The 22858-nt window shown below is 43.1% G+C and overlaps 1 protein-coding gene across 2 annotated transcripts in view; it reads right to left on the bottom strand.

Moving 5' to 3' along the window:
* Nucleotides 1-22858, bottom strand: part of PTPRG (protein tyrosine phosphatase receptor type G) — a 637170-nt gene that overhangs the window by 552169 nt on the left and 62143 nt on the right. The window lies entirely within an intron of this gene.

Below are 22858 nucleotides of genomic sequence, written 5' to 3'. Positions count from 1 at the left end.
TTCATGGTTTCTGCCACAGCCACATGCCCCCTACACCCTAATCGACTCTTATTTTAAAAATCAACTCAGTTCTTCCAATTCAATGAACTTGTTTTTAAAGGAAACTTTACATTAAATGTAAAATGAAAAAATTGGTATCATCTAGTTTGGGTAAACAGATCCCCCCAATAATAAGTGGATCATTACACGTTCCCGTTGGAAACACACGACTTCAGGATCCATCTCAACACACGTGTTGTAAGCAGCCTCTGCTCTCAGTCACCACCGACAGCAAAATGAAATCTACTGGCCACACCACGTGGAATCTCAACTTCTCTCTGGACAGAGGAGGAGCTTGACACTTAAAAGTTTTGGGTTTTTTTAAATGTCTATCCGCCTAAGCTTTTTAGAGTAGCGAATGCTAAAAATCAGGACCCAGCCCTCTCTTTTCTGACTCTCCTTCATGCCTGAATAAAGCATCTGCAAAGGCTTTGTCACTCTGAGAAGCATGCACAGCCCTGGCCAGGTAGTTCAGTTGGTTAGAGCGTCACCAATGAATGCATAAGTAAGTGGAATAATAAATCAATGTTTGTCTGCCTCTCTCTCCCCCTTGAAATCAGTATATTTAAACAAACAAAAAAACCAGGAAGCATACACAGCACCATCAAAACACCCTCCTCTCCACTGAAACACAATGCAATCTCCTTCAAGAGCTACCGAAAATTGAACTCAAAAATACTCAATTGAACAGCACTGTTTGGACTTGCACAATCATAGCCTTTGTCAACGAAAGAAAAAATACATTTTATAGGCCTATACGAAACCCCAAGATCATCTATTCAAATTGACAGTTGTGGAGCTAAAAAAATAAAACAACCAGCATCCTGTCTTTGATGTTCATCAAGGGCCAGGCCTTGGGCATTGTCAGAGAAAGGGGAACAGGGAAAGGGGCAGAGGCAGGAGAAAACACAGCAGAGCTCATGCTCCTGAGTAGAGGGCTATCAGCAACAATTCCCAAAGACATCCCCCAAAGCCAGCCACAGAACAAATGTTTAATTTTTGGTCTAAAAAGACTCAGAAGTTAAGTGCGAAGGGCACAGTGCGCAGAATCCATGATGTCTGCAATACATCTACTGAGTTCCTACTCGGAGATCTTTTCTTGGAAGCAGCAAAGAAATATGGTCCAAGGAGCAAAAGATAACGACCACAAGCCTCTAGCAAACGTATTGCTTCATTCTGCAAATACTTCATCTCTTAGGTGCTGGGTGCTGGGATAAAACAGTGACAAAAAAAGAATCAACTTCCTGACTCTCAAAGAATTAGTATCCTAGGTTGGGAAATAAAAAGCAAAACAAAAACTTACCTCAGTGTAAGAGATAGAAGGAAAACAGTATCTGAAAGCACAAGTGTGGTGAGGGTGACGTGGGGCAAATAAAGCCAGGCTAGCTCAGGTTGACATTTGACCCCTATTTTAGAGCTGGAGAAATAAATTTAAATTGTCATCCAACTTTGCTAATGTCGCACGAAATAGTTAATGTCAGAGCTAGTACCTGAACCCTTAACGACCTTACTGTAGGGCCAATCTAAGCGCTTGATCCTGACGGTACATTGCCCCCTCTAACTCCTGCATCTGCTCCTGAGACCTCACCTACTCACTCTCCTGGGGCACCCCCTTGTCAGGGCCACATGGACTCACAATGTCCACTGGCAATTCAGAGGCACTGATACCTGCTTGGTCCGGGCTGGAACATTCCTATTCTGAAGCCCCTGAAAGTCTGGTCCTCCTTCCATCCCACCCCAGGGCCTGAAACTCTTGTATTTCCCAAACATCTTCATGGAGCTCTCTGTCCATGGGGTGAGCACGCAGTGTGTGCCCTGGAAAACACAGTGACCGCTGTGTAAATGCACACTCACCAAGAGCAGCAAGGCCAGGACAAATGGACCCCAGCTGCTCAGCAGCCCACTTTCCAACAAGCAAGGCACACACATCTTCCCAGCTGATGGCTGTTATCAATCAACTTAATGACAAAGACGGCACAGCGCTCTCAGCAGCCCCATGAACAGCACTCTTTCAAAGGGAAAATCCAAATGCTCCTTGTGAATAACTGCTTTAAAGCCTCTGATGTTCATTTCATTTTTAATTTAATAATTTCATTGTGAGCTAGGAAAGTTGGAGGGATGGGGCGCAGTACATACAGGAAGCATGAGAGTACAATGAATCCCAAGAAAATAAGTCAAAGGCATATGCAATGAGTTAGCTACAAGCACGCGCATACTATAGTGAAAGCTCCATGTGGGCAGGGATCTGTTTTGTTCACCATTCTATCCTCAGGGACTGGAACAGGGGTGCCTGGAATACAGTAGGTTGTGAATAGTACCCAGGCAGTAAATAGTAATTCTTTACAATAGCAAAAAATAAAAACAAAGGCTATGAGACCAGAAAGCAAACATCAATAAACTAAGGAAAGCTAAGGAAAAACAAGATGGAGATTCCTCAAAAAATTAAAAAATAGAACTGCCATACAACCAGCGATTCCACTTGTGGGTATTTATCCGTAAAAAACAAAAGCACTAATTCAAAAAGGTATATGCACCCCTGTGTTCATTGTAGCATTACTAGTAATGGCCAAGACAAGGAAGCAACCTGATGTCCATCAACAGATCAACGGATATAGGTGTGGTACATACTCACAATGGAGAGTCTTTCAGCAATAAAACAGAAATCTTGCCATTCACGACAACCTGGATAAACCTACATGCTCAGTGAAATAAATCAGAGAAAAACAAACACCATATGATCTCACTTACACATGGAATCTGAAAGCAACAAAACAAATGGATAAACGAAACAAAACAGAAGCAGACTCATAGATACAGGGAACGAGCTGATGATTGACAAAGGGGGTGTGGACAGAGGAGTGGAGATTTTAAAGAAAAGAAACTAAGGAAAACGTTCTCAATATTCAAGAATTTTGGACAAGACTCAGCCAACCCATCTCCTACTTTGTGGGACAGTCAGCTCTTAGTCGCATGTAAACTGTGGGCTATAGAAGCATTTCAACTCTACATTTGCTAATAAAGAAGAATAAGGCCATTTCTGTGTCACCTCAACTTTTGCATCAGGTAAGAGGTGCTCAAGAAACACAAACTCAAAAGGAAGAAAACCGTTTCATGAAATAAATGATACCAATACTTAAAAGTGAAATAGCCAAATTATGCAACTATGCATTAGCACATAGCAACTTGAATATACCTTCGACAGAAACAACTGCATATAACTAACATTCCTTTTCTTTTATTTTTTTAGCCTCACCTGAGGATATTTTTTCCATCGATTGTTTTTATTCCGAGAGTGAAAGGGAGGGATTGGGGGTGGGGGGGGAACACTGGACATCAATTGGCTGCCTCCAGCACGAGCCCCAACCCCAGCTGGGGATCAAACCCGCAACCGTTGGGGCTCCAACCTGCAACCAAGGTACATGCCCTTGACCAGGAATCGAATCTGTGACCTTTTGGTCAATGGGCCAACACTCTAACCACTGAGACAAACAGGCCAGGGCTGACATTCCTTCTTGACTGAGGTGTTTCAGCAACAAAATTCGTTCAATCTATATTTTTAGGCACCTACTATGTGCCAGCACTGTTCCAGGACCGTATAAGAATAACTAAAACTAATACAGTTCCTGTTGATCTCACTTTAATCTACAGAGTAAAGGAAAACAATGAACAGAACAACAAATGAATGAAAATGTAACTTGCAAATGTAGCTGAATGCCAGGAAAGCAATAATCAGTAATAAAATGAAGATTAAATGGGAGAGAGAGAAAATACCTATTCCCTGTTACTGAGATGCAGTGCTGTGCCCATGTGCAACTCTGGACCAACCTGGCATGGGACACATACTCAACCATCGCACTTTCAGGATGACTCACTAAGCGACCAGCGTCCCTTCCGCCCACATCGTGACCAGCTGATAACAAAGCATGAGGAACCCTCCATGAAGTCACTAGCAGGAAGTTTAAACCATGCAACAACCTGGGACAGCCCTGGCCGGTTGGTTGGCATCGTCCCCGTGCACCGAAAGGTTGCTGGTTAGATCTGGATCAGGGCACATGCCTGGGTTGCAGGCTCGATCGCGGGCAGGGGGCATGCAGGAGGCAGCCGACAGAAGTTTCGCTCTCACGTTGATGTTTCTTTCTCTCTCCCTCTCCTTTCCTCTCTCTAAAAATCAATTTTAAAATCTTTAAAACAAACAAACAAAAGAACAGGATAGAATGGTGAACAGACCAGAAAGATATTATAAATGTATACCCATCTAACAACCAAAGCCCAAAATACATGAGGCAAGAACTACAGAAGTCGACCCGCATCTATCCCCTAAGTGTGCTAAAGACCTGAGAACACACGTCAAGTTCCTGGCGGGCACCTAGCGGGTGCTCAGAGTGACTCAAAGGGCTCTCAAAGGTGGGGTGGCAAAAAGAGCAGTCTCCATTCTCGAGTGAGCACCGCTTCCTAGACCCGATGCCAAATGCTGCGCACACACCAGATCCACTTCTCAAAACAACTCTCTGCGGCACAGAAGGAAAGTGAAGTCCAAAGATATCAGCAACTTGCCAAGGCCCAAGACTTAGGAAGGGCACACAGCCTCACCCCCTTTACGCCCCCTCCCGCACTGCACCCCGCTTCCCATGAGGCCAGCCGTGAAAAACATGACGAGAAAGACACCATTCTGTCAATTCTCTGTGTAACAGATTAAATTCCTTAATTAGCCTTACATGTTCCCAGTCAACAAAGCTCACACATGCTGTTTCTAGGAGATTCTGGGCCCGTGCTGATTTCACTAGAAGCTGGGAGCCGTCTGAGCCAAGGTTAACTCTAATTTAGAGGCAAGCAGATTCTAGAGTTTCCCTTTCATAGAGGCTGGCTCCTTACGCTGGGAAGAGGTTGCCTGGATGAGCAAGGAAAGTTGGAGCAAAAGGAGACAACATACACAACAGCAGGGCACAGTGATTCCCAGCAAAGCAACCCAGACATTCACAATGACAGGGCTACCAGCTGGAGCTGGGCTGTGAGGTCCTCGAGCACAGGGCTCTGCTCTGCTCACCTGCTCTATCCTGGCTACCAGAAACCGGAGCGTTTGAAACACAACACATCATAAAGAAGTATTTGAAGAGTAAATCAAAGCATTAAAAAATGGAAAGAAATGAAATGTGCAACATTGAAACAATAGAAAAATAGACATTGGTCAATTAATAGAGGGCTGCTATTGCAGTTGTTAAAAAAATTATGTGGAATAGCAGACAATAGGCACTGTCCATTATGAACCAGGATGGAAAAGGGGCCTTCAAGGAATGGGAAATGCTCACAATATAAAGTGAAAAAGTAGACTGCGGAACATCATGGACAGCGGTATCCTTTCTGTCCCTGGACGGATGCCCTGTCTTTCCTATATACAGTAAGTATAGATTAAAAAAACCTCAAGGGTGGAGAGCAAAACGTCAAGTCACAGCTATCTCGAGATTATGAGATGATTTCCCCACCTTTTTTAACTTTTACCTTTCAATTACAGTTTACATTTAATATTATTTTATATTGGTTTCAGGTATAGAGCACAGTCATACACTTTACAGAGTGATTCCCCCCAATAAATCTCATACCCATCTGGCACATACATGGTTATTACAATATTACTGACTATATTCCCTATGCTGTTCTTTACATCCCAATGACTATTCTGTAACTACCGATTTGTACCTCTCAATCCCTTCACCTTTGTAAAAAGCCCCACAACCCCCTACCCTCTGGCCTCCATCAGTCTGTTCTCTTTTAGATTATGAGATGAAATTTTTATGTTCTTTCTTTTTTTGTTTATAAGTTCCTTTTTTATATAAGTTTCAGGTGCAAGATACTACATTTCGGCAATCTATCAGGGGTTTTTGTTGTTGTTGCTTGGAGAGAGAGAGAGAAAGGGAGGGGGGAGAGAGAGAAACATTGATGTGAGAGAGAAACATCAATCAGTTGCCTCCCACACACACACCCCCCCCACCTGATATCTAACCTGCAACCTGGGTATGTGCCCGGACTGGGAGCTAAACCTGCGAGTCTCCGGTACACAGGACAACACTACAACCAACTGAGCACGTGGCTCAGTCCTTTTAAAAACTGCCTTTTCCCTATCTTACATGTATTCATAAAATATTCCACAACAAACAGGAATTTGTTGGTTGACATAATTTCTACCTCGGTGACATCCAGCGGTTGTATTGTAAATCTCCCTTCCTTTGACAAGGAGATTCTGCCGCCAGCCAAAGACGCTTCTGACCCTTTACCCGGTGACAAACAGCTGGCAGTCACTTTAGAAGAGTGGTTCTCATCTGGGCTGGGGTGAGGAGTGGAGGAATTTGTCCTCCAGAAAACATTTGGCAATGTTGGAGATACTTCAGGTTGTCCCAACTGAGGCAGGGTGCTAGTGGGATCTACTGAGCAGAGGTCAGGGAGGCTGCTGAAGCCCCTACAATGCACAGGGCAGCCCCGAAACACCAGTAGTGCCTTAGAGCATCAGAATGAAAAGCATACTGTGGGGAGCCGCAAAGCCTAAACTAGATATAAATAATAGAAGAAGAATTAACAGTCCTTAAAATGTTTTCAGAAGCACAGAGATGGGGAACATTTGTTCTTCCGAGGACCCCCTAACCCTAGCACTGTGCATGCATGGCACAGGGCAGCAGCTTAGCAAGTGTCACGTCCAGCAGGGAACTCGGAGCTAAACCAGGGAGGAAATTCCGACTGCAGAGTCAGGCTGAGATAAACCTGAAGATCAGCCCTGCCAATGGCTAACACTTGGCACCTGCAAAAATGAAGTTTATAGTGCTATTTATTTAATTATGGTATGACTGACACAGGACAATGTATATGAGCCTTTTAACACTGTCCAAGACACACCAGAGCCACAGTATTAGGAGGTGGCCTGCTAAGTACAATGTATACATTGAAAAAACTCCCAACGTGTTGGTAGGTACATGGCAACTGTTCAGCTTCAAGCTCACTGCCAGTGAAGCCAGGGAAGGTCAAGACCCATGTGGACCAGTTACCATCTTCTGGAGAAAGCTGTGTCCCATGAACTAAGCCTAGTCCTCCAGCCTCATCAGGCCTGTTCAGGACACGCTAGGGCCAGTCAGCTGGTAACTGCATGCGCATATAAATAAGCAGCTAGTACCATCTACCACCAATATTTTTGTCAAAGTTCTATAAAAAGATTAACAATATGACAAAGTCTAAACAATTTTTTTAAAGTAAAAATCCAAAGGGGTAATACTTCTGCTGAGAGTGGAAATCAGTACACAAGAACTTAATCAACTTAAACCCTACCAAGACACCAGATGGTCTGTTAAGTATTTTGGGATCTTTATCTTATAGCCAACACATCCATCTGGTAGCATATAGAAATTATGTTTTTCTTTTTAAAAAAATGAGACAGAGAATGTCCAAATACGCCCGTGTAACTGAGGTTGATGAACAGGGTTCTAAAAGTGCAGGCAATGCAGAAAGAAATATCAATGTTCACACCGATAAATGTGTAATTTGTGTGAGCCATTAGTCAACAGAATCATATAAACTTTTTACTAGACAACTCCACAGTGGAAAATATAGGTTCAAGTTGCTGAATCATTGTTCAGATGTAAAGAGGATTCCTAAAAGTTTTATTGGTAGTTAAAATTAGTTTACAACACAAAGTAAACAAGAAAAGCAAGCCATAAAGCCCCTTCCAGACCTCACATCCGACAAAGCCGCGCATTTGCAAATCAAGAGTTAAAACAACACAAAGCAGTTGCAATGACTGCATTAAGAAATCCCCAAATAAAACTCGACTGTGCATTCGATGATGAAATGTTTATTTAAGCTGAATGAATGTTCACAGTACTGCTCAGAAACATTTATTCCGCAGAAAAGAACACTGCCGGCTGGAAGCGCATGGACTCCAACCCAAATTTCTTCCTCTCTCAGTCGCCGCCCCCAGGTTCACGGTCTCCCCCGTGAGAACTGCAGATGCATCCAAGGGCTGGCTAACTATTGCATCCTATTAATTCAGGTGCCAAATTTCCCTGCTCCTGGCCAGGCCTCAATCATTCCTCAGCCCTCTTTTGGCTGCTTCTCAGCAGTTTTGTGCAGAACTCTCCACTCTGCTCTTCACACATGAGTCTCACTCCGCAAAAATCTTGTATGGCACAGCCCCGCTCGTGTTCCCGGGTATGTGGCCGTTTCCCTAAGACTCCGCTGGCGCCCGAAGATTTGGGGCTACGGTACATGCAGCCCCCACCCTTGGCTTCCTCCATTCAGCTGCGGAACTCTCCGGCATCAAAAGATCATTTCTCAACAGCAGTGCACAGCTCTGTTTTTCATACTTTCACTGGGTAGCACTTCATTTCCACAGGGAAAAACAAAATTGCAGGCGTTGTAATCCCTGGTGCTTAGAGGGTTTATTTCCCTTTCGGTTAGAAAAGAGAAGCAAAGACATTAAGAAATGGAGAGAAACCAGAGATGCCCCTTATTAAGCCCGGTAGGAAAGCCCAGAGCCCTGTTTATTAGGACCTTCAGGCTACTATTTCTAAAGAGTGTTCTTTATTCATAGTCGGGCCTGACAAGGCCTAACAGGGAATGCTGGCTAAAATAACCGGCTTAGGGACATGAAGCAGGATGCAACCCCAAGCCCAGACTCTCCCAATTACAAGCTGTCACCAGCCATATGATCTTTAGCCAAAAAAAAAGTGTAAAACTTTCTTAAGTGTCACTTTACTCACATAGAATATAGGACCATCTACTTCTGAGGAGACAAAGATACAAGCAAAGAACTTTGCACTACACTTAACATAATAAAAAGCCTTGTTGTTATTCTGGTCAAGCCCCCAAAGTGACACTGGTTTCTTTTAAACTCGCATCTGAGTGCTCCCTGCACAGCACTACACTGTAAGGAACCCGCGTGCGTTTCTCAACTTGTGGGCTTGCTGAGGCAGTTCCAGGGCGACATCCTTTATTTTCTCGTTTAAATAAATAATTGCTTCAGCCAAGATCAGAATGTTCAAAGCGGAGATTCACTACCCAGTCCCGCCCCACATCCCACCGCCAACCATTCCTCCTCTTCTCATTTGGAGTCTGAAATCCACAAAGAGCGCAGGAAACATTCTCTTGGGAAACATTCGAACAATGCGCCATTCCTCCTCCAAGGGTAATGCAACCTAATAGGGAGCCTAATGGGATGATTTCTAGCCCCTCTCTTTGGAAGCGTATTCCAGATGGCGGCCAAGTGAGTGTGTCAGGAGTGTGTGTTCTGCAGCAGAAAGCCTAGGAGGTGCAGGCATTCCCTTGGTACATTAGCCTGGGCTCACCCCAATCACACACCATTTAGCTACTGGCACAAAATGAAATGCTTTTTGTCTCAGGACAGAATAATTGAGGTATTTCAAGATGTGTATTCCAGAAGAAAATGTCTCTCATACTGCAAGAAGTTGGGAGTATTTCATTCTTTCCCCGGATCCTCGCTAGCTGCCCAGTTTTCATCCCCTCTTCTTGTGGAGACCATGTGTACCTGCATAGGGGTAGGCTAAGTGTCTTATAGCTGCATCCTTGGAGCCTAGGACTGTGCCTGACACATATGATGGCATTCAAGGATGGGAAGGATGGGTTCCTTGGAGATGTCAGAGAATCTTTAGTGGTTAGTTGCTGTGGAGTTTAGCTAAGATTCAGTATGAGGGCCTGGCCATGGAAAAAGGCTGGCGTGGGTAACAAACCTACTGCTACATGCATCTGTTGGGATTATTTTAATCTCAGAAAGTCTTCATACGCAGTGTGTTCCATTATACCCTACAACAGTTTCCTTTACTACTCCACTGTTAGAATATTCTCAGGTGACATGCCCAGGATTGGTTTAGTCAAACATTGAGCTCCCCATACAAAAAACACACAACAACAACAAGCCATGATCAGAACCAGGATACTTGATAAGGGATCACCTCAAGGCGTCCAGTGCATACAGTGGCATTTAAAAGGCAGTCTAGCAGGGAGGCTAACAGCGCTAGCTCCAAAGACAGTCCGAGTGTGAACTGCTATAGCATCTTAAAGACCTGGATGAACTTGAAAAGTTAATTCCACACTTTGTGGCTCAGTTTCCCTCTCTACAGAAATAATGGTACTGACCCTCCTTTGGGGAGTTATCAGGGTTAAATTAGATAGTATGGTGTTTGGTATATCTGGCGTATGGGAGAACTGCAATTACTGCTTAAGGAAAATTAACCCCCATTATGGTTTGAATGAGAGTAAAATGAAAGGCAGGAAGAACTGTTCAAAAACTACCATCCCAAGTCATCTGTGCCTAAGTTAAGAAAAATAGTTTGGCAGATGAACAAAAAAGTGCACTTACCACATGACCCAGCAATTGCACTCTTGGGCATACATCTCAGAAAAATGAAAACTCAGGTTCACTCAGAAATTCATGAATATTCATAGAAGTTTTATGTGTAAAAGCCCAAGACTGGAAAAACCCAGATGTCCTTCCACAGATGAATGGTCAGGCAACTACATCCATACCACAGAATACTACTTAGCAAAGAAAAGGTGCCAACAACTTGGATGAGTCAGGGGAATTATGCTGAGCGAAGAAAGCCCAAAAAGTTACATACCGCGTGATTGCAATCATAAACACCCTTGAAATGACAACGGATCAGTGAGAACCGGGGGTAAAGGAGGGAGAGGGCTCACTGTGGCTATAAAGGGGGAGCACATGGGATCTTTGTGGTGATGAAACAGTCCTGTATCTTGATTATGGTGGTGGTTACATGAATTGACATGTATGATAAAAATGCATATCACTACACACACACAACACACATATAATTGAGTGCATGTAAAACTGGTGAAATCTGAATAAAGTTTGTGAACTTGACAGTGCCAATTTCCTGGTTTTGATATGGTCCTACAGAATGCACTACTGTGGGAGACTGGTTAAGGAGGCCACAGCACCCCCATTGGAAAAAAAATCTTTCAAATGGAAGTATTTCCAGATATGAAATTCCAAGAAGAGTTTTGAACAAAGAGGCTAAAGTTCAGTCAAGAATTAAGTGATCTACAGCAGATAATCAGGAATAAGCCATATTACCCCAAAAGAGCTGCCACTTCTTTAGAGGTAGGTGCAACCCCTTCCTGTGTCTATATAAAGCAGGTGGGGTTTTACGGCCCCTACACACAGTAATGTAGGACTAAGGAGTCTGGAAGTAGGAATGAGTATCCTAGAGGCAAGCAAAATAAACATACTCTGCCTGAGTCAAGAAAAACAATTTATTGAAAAGTATTAGGTAGCTCAGCTTCCAGGATCACTAGGTAGGAGAGATCAGAGCCAAAACCACATATTGTCTATGGCTGCTCTCACAATGTAAAAGCAGAGTTGAGCAATTCCAAAAGAAGACCGCATGACCCACAGAGCCTGTACAATTTTCTATTGGGCCTTTTACAGAAAAAATTTTGCCAGCACCTGGCTAGATAACCAAGTTCAGGAACCAGACCAGGTTAGGCACTGAAAGCCTTCCACTACCACCACTGTCCTTATCAACAGGAAGTTGCAGCCACTGCCAAAAAGGCTTTTCCTCTGTCCCTGTGTCTTTGCAAAACTAGCAACAGATCCAAAGTCTGGCACAGATGAACGTGGATGGAGTCCAGGTCATATGCCCCAGGAACTAGCTGCAAGGGAGGCTGGAAACCTGAACATCAGACAGACTGCCTCCACCAGGACTCACAGAGCAGAAAGGCCCAACCCAGAAAGGTGGTTCAGACAGCAGGGAGCCAAACACAACATAGAAGAGACATGTGGAGTGTGGACAAAGCCATCAACCACAACCCAACTGGATAGTTTTTATTTTCTGTGGTTCAACCCAAACACTGGTTTTTCTGCCAACTTAACCAAAAAGAGGTGTTAATCGTTGTCAATATTTGCTAAGCCTGGGGTTCTACTTGTTTACTTTCATCTTCAGTTTTCCCTTATATCTTTGATACTATATTTTTATCCCTGGTCTGGAAATGCTTCAATATTTTTAAATGCTCTTAGTTTGGTAGAAGAAAATGCAATACTCAAGCTCAGGATCCTCTTCAATTGTGTGCATTTATGAAGCTAATTTTAAAAGACAAAGCAAGCCAGGCAGCCCTAATGTTCTAACAACTTCCTAGCAGAAAATGGATTCTGTCAACCATAAAGCAACGCCACCTTCTCTCCTTGGATTGACTTGAAGACAAATGAGTATCTTGCCTGTTCAAAGCAGGAGGCAAAAAGTTCCAGCAATCTAAAGCTTACAAGTAATGAAAGATAAAAAGGAGGGAAAGAGGAGTATTTTCAATCATTATCTCATTCAAAATATCCCTTTTGATTTTATATAGTTCCATAAATCTTGGATATCATGGATCATTCCTAGCATGCTGACTTGCACCCAGGATTTCCAACTCCAAGATTTCTTACAGTTTAAAAAGGACAGCCCAGCCGGCGTGGCTCAGTGGTTGAGCGTCGACCCATGAACCGGGAGGTCACAGTTCGATTCCCAGTCAGGGCACATGCGGGAGTTGCAGGCTCGATCCCTGGTGGGGGGTGTGCAGGAGGCAGCCGATCAATGACTTTCTCTCATCATTGATGTTTCTACCTTCCTCTCCCTCTCCCTTCCCCTCTCTGAAATCAATATTAAAAAAAAACAACACAGATTAAAAAAAAAAAAAAAAAAAAAAAAAGGCCAAACTATTACCAACTGAGAGAGTTTGAACAATTGGGGTGAGAGGCATGGGGTGAGGGGGGTGGGGTGGGCATATCCATAGTGCTGAAGCTAAATCTTGCAAGATCCACGTTCAAGGCCCACCAAAAGCAGTCATCTCACAAAAACCCACTGGGCTTTAGAACCACGATTGAATTCCCTTCCGCAGCTTTTAGTTCTTCCCTGGATTACATAGTTCACTTAGTTCTATCCCCTAAATGAAGGCCAACCCCTTCTTTGGAAATAGTATTCCACCCCCTTCTTTGGAAATAGTACAAGGAATTTCTACTTTACAGCAAGTCACATCGGTTTCACAGAAAGGTTTTACAATGCACAAAAAATAAAACCGAGACTTGTGGGAGACAATGTTTGAAATCTAACGCTCAAAAGTTAACTTCAGCACATCTGCCACGAATGATTTTCCAGAGCTGAACAGAGGCCTGGCACAGGAGGTGACACCTCTTTATCAGCTCCAAGAACTCCAGGGCATGTAATTAGCACCCAATTAGTAATTAATAACTTAATATCCACACATCTGCTGAAACTCTGTAGGTGCGCAGTATGATTTAAATGTGATTGTGATCATTTCTGTCAGAGTAGGTGCTATATACATATGGATTTGATTCCGCAGAGCCCAAAACGGAAAAATCAGAAGCCTAATCTGTTCCTTTTTCTAGAGGGTGTGAATGGTCGACTCAGAAAAAAAGGGCATCCTAGTTTACCTGAAAGAGTTAATTAAACTTACCTATTAGAGTACACATACTGACCAGGTAACAAGCATTTGCTGACTGCCTATTAATGCAATCACTGTGCTAGATTAGATAGATGCCTTAAAATGCTGCTAAGAAGGCTAGCATACCAATAATTATTATTTATAAAGCCATTGTTACATACCAGGAACTGCTGAATCGCTTTAAACACACGTATTACTTCATTTATTATATTATTTACTCCTCGCGGCCACCCTGTGAGGTAGATCCAGTTACTATTCACCATTTTACAAATGGTGAAACTGAGACACAAGTTCATGTAATTTGCCCAAGATCACAAAACCGCATGTAGCACAGTTTTCAAACACGGTTCTGTCCACAGTACAGCCTTTGCTTTTAGCCAGTAAACTGGAGTTAACAGCTTTCCTCTAAGGCTTTGTACATCGGTGGGCTGTAAGGCTAAGGAGGGGTCCCGAGTACCTCCGTTAGCGGGGCTACCCTCACAGGGCCTGGGCGCGAGTCTCGTTTTCATCATTAACACTGACTTCAGATGAGCTGCTTCATCGCCGCATCATATTGTTTCTCATTTTAAGAGCAGAACTCGTATTTCTGTTATCTGTAGGCACAGAGAGACCTCTCCCAATACCCCCTACCTACTCACCTCCAAAATCAAACAACTCAGTCTGTAGTTCCTGAAAGTTCTCTTACCCAGAGATGGGACATGTGCAGGCCTTGTGTGGAATTTGCAAACACAATGTCACGCCCATCCAGGGGAGGATGGCTCCAGGGCTCCAGGGCATCACTGCCCGAGGGAAGGAAAGGGGCAAGGGATGGAGAGGTGGGGGAGCAGAGCCCAGCCTCCTGCTACAAACGCAGTCTCTAGACAACCCTAGCAGGTGGCTGCACCCAGCCCTGCCAGCCCAAAGCATTTTAAAACACTACTGAGGACAATATTAAGTTATTTTTCCTGACGTGCATAGAACACGAACACTCAGAGTCATCTTCTATTGAATTTGCAGTGCTCTCTGCTTACAAGGAAATTTTTACCTTCAGACTAATAAATGTCAAGAGCATAGGGTGGGATCACCATGTTTAGCTTGATGAAAATGTTGCACAGTCATTGTATTTTACAGATGCTACATGGCCACACCTAAGGTATAAAGATGGCATCTTTACTATATCTATATATTTAATATATCTATAAGCAAAAGCTACCTAAAATATTGGAGATGGGTATTTCCTTGGCACTTCCAAGGAATTTATTTAAAGAAAGAAGGATATGTGTTAAGATTCAGTGAGCAGGATTTTCATCTTGGCACTCATCATAAGATCCAAAATTGTAAGCACCCATGTATTTAACAATACGGAAATAGGTAAATAAAACCGCAGTGCAAGCATTAAATCAAACATCTCTCTACTGTCAATTCTAAAAGTTTTAGAAGAGTATTTAATGGCCTAGGACAACATGCAAAATAAACAGTTCCATGAGAAGAGCAGATTACAACAGACTACAATAGTATTCATTTTCATCCCAAAAAAACCTGACCTATATATGTACACACATATAAACTGGTATTCAAGGTAACTAACTCAAAGACAGATTTAGTTTACCTGTACTTACTATAATGAACATATGTGGCTTTTATATTAGAAAAGGTTTTTTCAGAGATACCTTCCCATAGCTCCCCCTTTTGTTTCTAATTATGGAAAATTTCTAACAAACATTAAAATAAACAGAAGCCCTACCCCCACCCACTCACTGCCCAGGGCCAGTATTACTTCACAGTGCCCACCCACATTCTCTCCTTGTATGTTATTTGAAACCAATCTTAATTACATTATTTCATCCATAAATATTTCAAAATACAGGATTCTTTTTAAAAAACCCATAAAACTATCATCACTCTTACAAAAAGTTTAAATAGTTCCCTAATACTGTCCTATTTCCAATCAGGGTTAAATTTTCCAAACTGAATCAGGATTAAAACACAGTTCATACAGAGATTGGCTGGCAGGTCTTTTAAAATCTTTAATCTATAGGTTTTCCTCCCCATTTCTCTTTATTTCCCACTTGCAATTTTTCCATTAAAAACTCGAGATCTTTGGCCAGTCTGGTATTTGCCTACTATATTCCTATGGTGCTATTTTTACCAAGTTTTTCACTCCTTTGTAATTACTGAAAATTGGTTCTTAGACGCTTGAAGAGACTCAGGTCTTTTTTGGTTTTGGTTTTGTTTGGGAGATGAGGGTGTGGAATTTGCAAGACTACTCCCTAGGAGGTAAAATGCTGTAGCCTCAGGAGCTCATAATATCTGGTTGCCCCTTTTTGCGACGCCATTAAGTGCTAAGTGTTGATGTCCTACGCCTACATCCCTGAATTCATTAGTGGGCTGCAAAACATCCATCTTTTATTTTCATCACTCAGTCTTCATTTTTAGTTACAATTCATGGAGTGAAAAACCTCCCTTCGCCCCATCTACTCAGTTACTCAGTACTGAAAGCTATTCTCAATTTTTAAAACCCATACACATTTAGACATCTAAGCTTCCACCACATAGGGAATCACGGCAAGTCCCAACCAAAAGCTTCCTTATTGTCAAGTCAAACCTGGAGTTCAAGGTCTCCAAAAGGTCAGGGTGGCCGCACCTGGGTTTCCCTCCACTCAGCTACAAAGGGCACCAAAGGGCGGCCATGTGGGCTGGGACAGGTGCCCCCCACAGCAGGGGGCAGGATCTGGCTAGTAGGACGCTCCAGGCTGTGAAAAAGGGCCAGAAGAGCCGAATTCATAACCCAGGGTGGGCACTTGGGTTTCTGCCTCAGCCCTTTGATTTTTATAAACTAACAATCCCGGAGAGTGGGGAGCGCGAGAACAGCTCTGCAGGTGAGCCCTGCCACGGCCTCGCCGGCGACCGGGTTTGCTTCTGGGACTTGCAGACCAGGAGGCTGGGCATGACCTCCTATGGCCAACAAGGTCTCCTCTGAAGGTATTCATTAGCTAAATGTGCACCAGCCCACAGGAAAGGGCCCTGAGCCATTAAACACAAATGCAGATCCAAATTAGACCCATCCATCCTAAATCTCGGATCTTTGCAGCAGGCAAGGTTTCCTGCTTTTAATTTTTCTAAAAGGCAGAAGCACTGAAATTGCAGCCTAGGACTATGCTTCTGCATTTGGGCCCCACCCCTCCCAAACCAAACAAAGGAATTGGTTTTTTCTCTTCATCGCTGTCAGATTTCATAAAGCATCTGTTGACATTCCTACACCCGGATTAAGTTTCTAGGCAAGTACTAATGGCCCATCTCTTAAACAGAAGCAAAGCCCACCTGTAGTGGGACAAAACACAAAAGCAGATAAGCCCTTAAATGAATTAGAAACATTACCTAAATGAGTCACAACGAACTCAGTGATTTTCCTTTAAAGACACAGAGTGGGGGAAAAGCAGGTTTACAGTTTCTTTGGAAAATAATACAATAATTAATAAATAATAATAAAAGAATAAACTCTGTTTCGTGTACTCGCAACTGTAAACCTACTTCTGCCCCATCCTGTATCTTAATAAAAAGAATGGCTCAGAAGGAGAAATAAACGTGCAAAATTTCTCCCCCCCAGATTAATAAAAATAACTACTGCCAATGACTACCCACCAAGTAGCTGTGGTCCGCAGGATGATAACCGTGTGTGGTGGCTGCCTGCCCTCCTGAGGTTTCCTCTGTCCCACATATAAGGGCCCAAAGGGACAAGGGTTTTCATCATTTGTTTCTGTTCCCTGCTGTATCTCCAACACCAAGAATAATGTTTCATGGTAAGAGTTCTATACATATTTGAGGAAGGGAGGGAAGGAAGGGTGAAAAAGGAAAAGAGACAGGAATTTTACTCATTTCATTAGAACCTGGGGTACCTCAGAGCTGACAGGACACTCCAAACAGATGACCAAAGAGTAAAGCTTAGATTCTTCTCGGTAAATATGCCCCTGATTTCACACCAGCGGGAATCAGCCTGCCTGGATCTCCTCTGGCCAAAGCTAGGGGAGCTCTTCCTGGCCTCCTCGTATCTCCATGCTGAGGTCCTCCGAGGCCTCCCGAACCTCCCCTCTGCTCTTCAGACACCTTCCCACTGACCAAAGAGAGAAGAAACTCGAAAGACTGGGGATCTGTTCATTCCAGATCCGTTATATTCTGAGCATGAACCAAGAAGAAACCAGAAGAGCCATGAAATATCCAAAGACAAGAACACCTTGAGTCAGGCACGACACTGCCTTTAAAATAAGTGCAGTTTCCTTAAAACCCGAAAGCCCGTTTTGCAGGATGAGCGAAGGGGCAGGATGGTTTAACAGTAAAACTCAGGCTCCGGGTCAGTGCAGACAGGTGCTAGCCACGGGAATTTAAACAGGTAACTGCTTTCCTCTGAGGCTCGCTTGCCATTAACTGGGGTGATAACAGTAGGTAGCTCCCTTCGGGGGTTGTGTGATTAACTAGAGTAATGCGCAAAAGGTACCTGGCACAGGGTCTCACCCCTCGAATGTGCTCAACAAGCTGTGCACGTGAGGAGAGAGCGAGCTACAGATGACCAAGCGTATCATACCTCGGGGAGAAGGCCCACCTAGGGTTGGGAATGCCAGGTGACATGCCCACGTCCTACTCTGATTTCTCCGGAGGGCAGCTTGCTTTCTGGGGAAAGAGAAGACAACTATGGCTGTTCCTCGCCCACCTACTTCATTAGCTTCATTTCCTCCCATAAGGCTGCTGTGAATTTTCACGTGCACACAAAGTGCTCCCCCAGGAAACGGAGCTGTCGAATGTGGACTGTGGGCAGGAATCCCCGAGGGGACAGGCGAGTGAGGAAACGTCTGGGTGGCTAGCGGGTGGCAAGGGTTCAAAGTAGAAGGCCGCGCAGTGAGCGTCTCCAGTGGAACACAAACCCAATTAAAGGCAGGCCCAACATCTCTAATGCTTTGAAGGGTATCGCCCCATGTCTACCCTGTGCCTAGTGCGTGCTAAGTTTTTATTGAATGAAAAACAGAGAAGGATGCCTAGCTCTCTGGGAGGAAAAGTGCCAGCTCTTGAGAGGGAGGGATATTCATCTGCTTTTGTCAGCTAAAGCAGTCTAGAGCTTTAGGTTCCAGTAGTGCCCCCCAAAAGATAAGTCTATATCCAAATGTGCAGAACTTGTGAATATCACCTTATATGGTAAAGAATAAATATTACTTTACATGGCAAAAGGTGTGATTAACTTAAGGATTCTGAGAGGAGGTGTTTATCCTCGATTATCCAGATGGATCCTAAATCCAGTGACAAGCATCCTTACAAGAGTGAGCCCCAGGGCGATTTGACAGGCAGGAGAAGAGAAGACAGTGGGACCATAGAGACAAACATGGAGCCACAAGTCAAGGTATGCGAACAGCCACCAGAAGCCAGAAGAGGCAAAGAACAGATCTTCCCTCAGAGCTTCAGAGAGATGATGCCCTGCCAGATTTCTGACTGCTGGTTTCCACGGCTGTGAAAGAATAAGTTTCTGTAGTTTTAAGTTTTGCTGTGGCAGCCCTAGGAAGCTAACAGTTTCCTCATTCACCGGTAAGTCCACACCCAGGTAACAGCTGAGTGAGCATCGCCTCCTGCATAAGTGGTCCAGGGGCCACAGACGGAACCAAACCAGGCAGGTCCCAAGTAAGAAGCCACATCAGGAACTGACAAACCAACAGGGCAGCTCAAGGCAGCGGGAGCAAGGCAAGGAGGCAGGCAGGGCGGTCATCAGTACGCGTGGAAACGTGGCTGTCAGCCGTAACTAGGACTGCCTGACGCTTACAGCTGATAAGTCAAATATGTATTTAAGTTATACGTACATATACATACACACATAATTTTTTTTAATTACCTGCGGCCTGGCGGGTGTGGCTCAGCAGTTGAGCATGAACCTATGGTCCAGGAGATTGCAGTTTGATTCCCGGTCGGGGCACATGCCCGGGTTGCGGGCTCCATCCCAAGTAGGGGGCGTGCAGGAGGCAGCCGATCAGTGACTCTCTCATCACTGATGTTTCTATCTCCTATCTCTCCCTCTCCCTTCCTCCCTCTGAGATCAATAAAGACATATTTAAATAAAAATAAAAAATAAATTTAATAAATAAATTACCCGCAAACTTGCAACCAAACAAAATCTCAGAAGAAGAGATCGCGTCTTATAGCCTGACCCAGAATTTCATGAATATACAACCTGCAACCTTCTAGAAATAATCAGAGCCCCTCACTTCCTAACAGTTGGCTCACAAGGTTTCTCAAAATGAGATTAGAAAACCACTTGAGTATTCTCCAAAGTCACCAAGTTCAAGGTTTTTTATATCTATGATAAACTAAGAATAAAATACTATCATTTATGAACACCAGACCAGGCACAAACCCTGATAACTGGCAGTCAAAAGACACTTTCATGCAATAAAACGTAAGTATCTTATGTTTGTGGGGCTTGGATAAATTCACAGGGTTCTTGCAAAATGTTTCCCCCTTTGTTAAGGTATCTGTACATAAATCTGAGAAATATACCCTACGTGATGGTCCTGACATTCTGCTCAACATAAAAGTAAGAAAACAACTATATACAAATAACTACATATAAATATGAACTTAAATAGCCTTCAACTTGAATACAGAAAACATCAGAATCGTTTCCATAACAGCATCTGAAAAGAATTAACAATGAGGATGCCTGTCTTCCCTCAGCCCTTTTAGTTTTTCTAAGGCCTCAAAGGGCTGGGCTGGGGAATATCTTCAAATAATAACTTGGTACCACAACTTTAAACATAGTGGCCAAAGTTTTGACAAATCAAAGGACAAAAACAAAAAACAAAAATAAAACTGTAAAGGGCTCCAACCAGGAATGTTTTCTTTAAATTATCTCCTTAAAGTCCCACAAGACTGATTCACAGCTCCAAGTGATAAGTGAAATCTGATTATGATGTGGAGATTACACACATTTCTCTTAAGATGATTCCAGTCTGAGTAAGTAATAATTCCCGGACTTGAATGATGACTATCCTCAACACCATCACCGTTCACCATCACCATCACCATCACTGGGTAGGCAGATCCTCAAAGGGCTGGACCGTGTTCATGTGCAGGAGTTTTGTCTGCATGGTGACCAGCCGGGTTTCAGAGGTGACTGACATCTGTCTTTGTGGTTCATGGCCAACAATGACAAGCACACACATGAAAATGTCAGAAAAAACTGCTGAGGAAGGGCAGTGCGGAACCTGGTCAACTCCTGAGAAATCTAAAGTTCTACAGGTGTGTGCTCCAACATCACAGCTTCATTTCCTTCAAACACAGATGCCTTCTCAGGAAGGTTCGGAAGGAACAGGAAGGGTTGTGCTTGGTCTGTGGGGCTCCAGCTCTGGCACCTAAAAGGTCAAACACAATTCTCTGGCACCGAGCAAGTCTCTTCCTTGAAATACAGCCCTTAACAACATGCCCTGCACACCATCAGTAGTCTGTACCAATTTCTTCATTCAGTCCTCTCAGTAACTTTGTGAAGTGTGTGCTACTATTGTCCTCATTTTCCAGATGAGAAAATTAACCAAGTGAAGCTTCCACTATCTTGCCTAAAGTCAATCTGATAATAAATGGTGCAATAGCCAGAATTCAAATTCTGATCTGAGTTGGAACATGAAACAACTAACCTAACTAGAGATAATAAATTGGCATGTAAAACCAGAACATCTTGGTAAGGGAAGAAATAAAAGGATGTTTTAATAACCTGAGATACTTCATATTAACATAAAAATGTGTTAGTCCCCTAACTGTACATAGACCAGTGGCGAGGAGGAGATGGCCTTGCCTCTTCCATAGTAACAAACCTTGTGGTAGAGAAGACACCCTCACCCTGTACAGTATTTTGATCTGTAATATGGATGAAGACAGAGACAGGAGATTTAACCAACTGGCAAGGTATACAAAGGTTGGAATGAACAGATCACGCAATCTATCAAAAAAACAAAATTTCAGACATCCAGCAAGGTGGGTCCAGACTAAAACCAACCATATAAGATTTTACCATGTAAAATACCATATTCAGATTAATCAACGAGTAAATACGGTATAGGAGCAGGGAGAAACCAGACTGTTCAGTCAACAAGGCATTTGGAACAAAACAAATGTGCATCCCAGCATTATTCATAATAGCCAAAAAGCAGAATTTACTCAAATGTCCATTAAATGACGAATGGATAATCACAATGTGGTATATGCTCATAAATGGACTATTTTTGTCCATAAAAAAGGAATGAAGCCTGGCCAGGCGTGGCTCAGAGGTTGAGCATCGACCTGGGATCCAGGATATCACAGTTCGATTCCCAGTCGGGGCGCATGCTGGGGTTGCGGGCTCGATCCCTGGTCGGGGGCGTGCAGGAGGCAGCCGATCAATGACTTTTTCATCACTGATGTTTCTCCTTCCCTCTCCCTTCCTCTCTCTGAAATTGGTGAAGATATATTTTAAAAAAAAAAAAAAAGGAACAAAGTTCTGACACATGCAACAAGATAAATGAACCTTGAAAGCATTATGTTAAGTAAAAAAAAGCCAGTCACAAAAGGCCACATACTGTAACACTTCATTTTGATAGTGTTCTAAATAGGCAAATTTATTGAAGAAAAAAAAAGATTAGGGGGTATGAAGGAGGAATTGGGAGGTGACTACTAAAGGGTACAGGGTTTCTTTTGAGGGCGATGAAAACGTTCTAAAATTTATTGTGATGGTTGCACAACTCTATGAACATAAGAAAACACTTTAGAATGTAAAAACACTGCATGGTATATGAATTCTATCTCAATAAAGCTGTTAACAAAAAAACCTGGATCATTTAGTTGCCTGCATGTTTAAATAAAGATAGCAATATACTATAATTGCTGGGAAATCTAACCTGCCCTTCAGATTGGCTCAAAATAAGAAATAACTTATCCAACAATGAAAAAGATTGCCAGCATGACTGCCTGACTTTTTGGTCAAGACCAAAAGGAGTTATTTCAACTGTTAGCAGAAAGCTTGAAAAAAAAATCTCAAAGATACTAAAATCCTAATATTTGTGATGAATAACACTTAAATGACTAAAGAATTAGTCACTGAATTAGGAAGTGCTTAAAAGTAAGTACACAATGTGGAGGTGGGATGCCTAGAATCAAATCCATATTCCACCATTTAATAGTATGGCCTCAGGGAAACAATCAGCCCAAAACTCAGCTTTTATTCTGTAAAATGGAGTAAATAATTATAGTAATATAAATCAATACTTTATAGGCTAATTGGCAATAACTAAAGAACATAATGACGAGGCCCTTCTCAGAGCATCTCCGTGGATTTTGAGCCATATGAGCCACAGCCATAGCATTTCAGCATTTTTAGTAAACAGAG

This window comes from Miniopterus natalensis, chromosome 15 (genome assembly GCF_054644295.1).
Source record: "Miniopterus natalensis isolate mMinNat1 chromosome 15, mMinNat1.hap1, whole genome shotgun sequence".
Taxonomy (NCBI): Eukaryota; Metazoa; Chordata; class Mammalia; order Chiroptera; family Miniopteridae; genus Miniopterus; species Miniopterus natalensis.
The sequence above is the reverse complement of the archived record's forward strand: the minus strand, read 5'-3'. Positions and strand labels throughout refer to the sequence as shown.